Below are 3357 nucleotides of genomic sequence, written 5' to 3'. Positions count from 1 at the left end.
TAAGAAGCATTTTAACATATTCAAGAATGGTTTAATTCCTTCAGATATTCATCAGTCATGTGTTTTTTACTCTGTCCAGTTAGGGCAATATAAATACCATTTTGTGAGGATGTCGAATTTTTCTTTTTTTTGGCAAAACAAGAAAGCATAAGACAGATGGGTTAAGAAGAAAGTCAGACACAGTATCAGTTGCCAAAGGGGGGAAAACAAGTAAAGACAACATCTTGTCCATCAAGGAACCCAGATAAAGGCTCTTTCTTCTCTCAAATGATGACAGCTCCAGAGCTGTGAGCAACGAGAAAATAAATAAGCACAACCACCAAAAGTGCTTCTCCATGGTTTCCACTGTAATATCTGGAATAGACAAACATGTCATTTTACTGGGAAGATTACCTGAAAAAAAGTAACCAAAATAGAAAAGGAAAAAAGAAAAAAACTGAATAGGGTCATATCATGTCTATTACATCTGGGTAGACGGTTATCATGCTTTTCTAGATGCAACTGATGAAAACATCCAGGAAGAATAATCCACATCCTGTTTAACAATATAAAGAGATCCAAAGCACCAATGTGTGATCCTGACACGAGAAGCTTCAGGACAACTGACATAGTTGCTCTCAGTTGAAAACGGACCCTAGTTGGTATTCTGAGTTTTTTTTTCTCAAATAGAAGTTTGCCCACAAGATGTGGTAAAATTGAGTTTGTACGCTCTTAAATGGCCTTTTTACAGGCAAGAAGATCTTGTTTGTCAGGCCTCAGGAAATTGTTGATAAAATGAAGGAGGATAGAATTGTTACTTGATCTACTGAACCTGTGAACCATCCATCACCCATTTACAATGGTATCCCAAATGGAAGAGAGATGAGGGTGAGCACATTTAATGAGATGTGAGCTTTGAATGGACAGAAAAACACAATTCCGAAGGTTTTGAGATCAACTTCTTGAATTAACACAATGGAAAATATTTTATAGTGAATATAAATTATCTTTTTAAAAATTCTTTACATTACGCAGACTTTAGGAAAAGAATAGAAAGTAGATTCAAAGATACTAAGAAAATTTGCTAATTGCCCAGGTTCTTTTGCTAATTTCTTATAGGGTATGTTTAAGCATAATAGCATGTTGCAGTCTATTTGGAATAGAATCAGGCTGAGTTTTGGTATCAAATATGTTTCAAACTAGCTGGGTATTTAGGAAAGTCACTTAATCTCCTTATGCCCCAGATGTCTCATCTGTCACAGGTGATAATAATTTCTGGCAAACATGCTTTACATCATTTTGTAAGTATAGCATAAAATGATAAATGTAAAAACATTTAAAGGAAAAGCATTTCCCAAAGCAAAGGTGCCATTCTTATTAAAAAATGAGAATGTCTCCTCTTTAACCCCTAAGTTTACTTGAGAATAAAAGCCAAGGTAACTCCTTTAGGAAATGATTAGGTTCTGGTTTACATTTCTTATATGGGGTGATAAAGGCTGATCTTTAGACATGACAAGTACAAAGTCCTATGCTTGTGCTAGAGTTTGAAGAGTCTCATTAATCATGCTCCATTGTGTTACAGGTTCCGTAAACATTGCAAAAGCATAAAGTACAGCCCTTCTCTTAGTGACATCTTTCCAGCCTAACTCCAGGAAGCCTTTGAGATTTCTTTAAATGACTGGATTTCATTTCAGTCATTAGTTAACCCCGCCTAGTGGGTGACTATGAATCCCACCAGGCAGGAGTAAGGGGATATGTATTCAAACAGTTCAAACATGGTTTGTCCCCGTCACATAACCATTAAGAACAGTAGGAGGGCTTTCCTTTCTTGGGGTAAGTCAAGTCGTTTATGTGACTCAGATAATATTCCACATTTATTTGCCTTTAGAAACCAATGCTATAAAGTTATAGTTAGAAAAGAATGCTGACAATTCTTTCCATGGATATCTTAAGATTAAAAGACAAATGTTATTTCTGACGGATTCATAAATTCTATTGGCAAAGTCTTTTATGTAGGAAGAGGCTACTTTGAGACAAGCAAGAAGCCAGACCACCTTTGGGACTATGGTCAGAGTACACTCTTTATTCACTAGGACTCATTTACATAAGGTTCCTTTTTATATTTTGGTTACACCTAGCTTTCCAAACCCTCTAAAATTCTTTCATTTGTGAATGTTTTATTATTTATTTTCTGATATTCTATTCATATTTTCCTTCCTAAAAATGTTTTAAAGTATATCTATTAGTTGGAGTATACTTTTGTTTTGTAGTTACACAAGCAAAGATTCCAACAGGATTAATGCTAACAAGACCATTTAAATAATTGTGTGGGTGAAATTTGTAAGAACATATAAAAGTATATTTCAATATAATTAATATTACAATATTTTTGAAGAAGACTATATTCAGTCCCAATTTCCAAGTTGTTTTGGGAGGGCCAGATACTCTAAGCTGAATTAAAACATTAATTTCCTGGCTGCTTTTCTTGCCTGTGAACCCCTCCATTCATTTTACTCCAGGTAAACCGACGGTTACGGTGGTTAGGGATTGTTCTAATGAGGCAAATGGAGTTAATGTGATAGGCAAGCTGTCTTCCTTCCATTTAGGTAACATAGAAAACTTCAGGCCAGGCGTGGTGGGTCATACCTGTAAACCCAGCACTTTGGGAGGCTGAGGCGGGTGGACCACCTGAGGTCAGGAGTTCGAGACCAGCCTGACCAATATGGTGAAACCCCGTCTCTACTAAAAATACAAAAATTAGTGGATGTGGTGGTGCGCGCCTGTAACTCCAGCTACTCCAGAGGCTGAGGCAGGAGAATCGTTTGAACCCGGGAGGCAGAGGTTTCAGTGAGCCGAGATCACACCACTATACTCCAGCCTGGGCGACAGAGTGAGATTCTGTCTCAAGGAAAAAAAAAAAAAGAAAGAAAACTTCATATGTCTCACAGGATGATATTCATACATATGGAAAAGGCATACAGCTATATCTGAGACAATTCATTACCAACTACGAATAAACTAGTTAAGATATAGGATATGCTGACAATGGGTCACCATCTGTAAAATGTGTTTATGGAAAATAAAGCGTGTATTTCCTATGCTTATACCTGCAACCTTCTTCTGATTCAGCAGCAACCCTAATGTCTCTTCTTCTACCTTCTAGAAGTTTACCGCTTTCATGCTACTACTTTTAACATATTTCAAAACAGTGAGATTCAAACTATGCAATTTTTTAGAAGAAGAAGAATTAATCAAAATGTATATCTAAATAATTGCAGTGGGTAAGTTAGAATCATTAATAACAAGAAAATGTGGATGTGGAGACATCCACATGCTTATAATGATGGACAAAGCAGTGTGAAATACAGCTATGGAATT

This window comes from Pongo abelii, chromosome 15 (assembly GCF_028885655.2).
Source record: "Pongo abelii isolate AG06213 chromosome 15, NHGRI_mPonAbe1-v2.0_pri, whole genome shotgun sequence".
In the NCBI taxonomy this organism is placed as follows: Eukaryota; Metazoa; Chordata; class Mammalia; order Primates; family Hominidae; genus Pongo; species Pongo abelii.
This window is presented reverse-complemented; position numbering follows the sequence as displayed.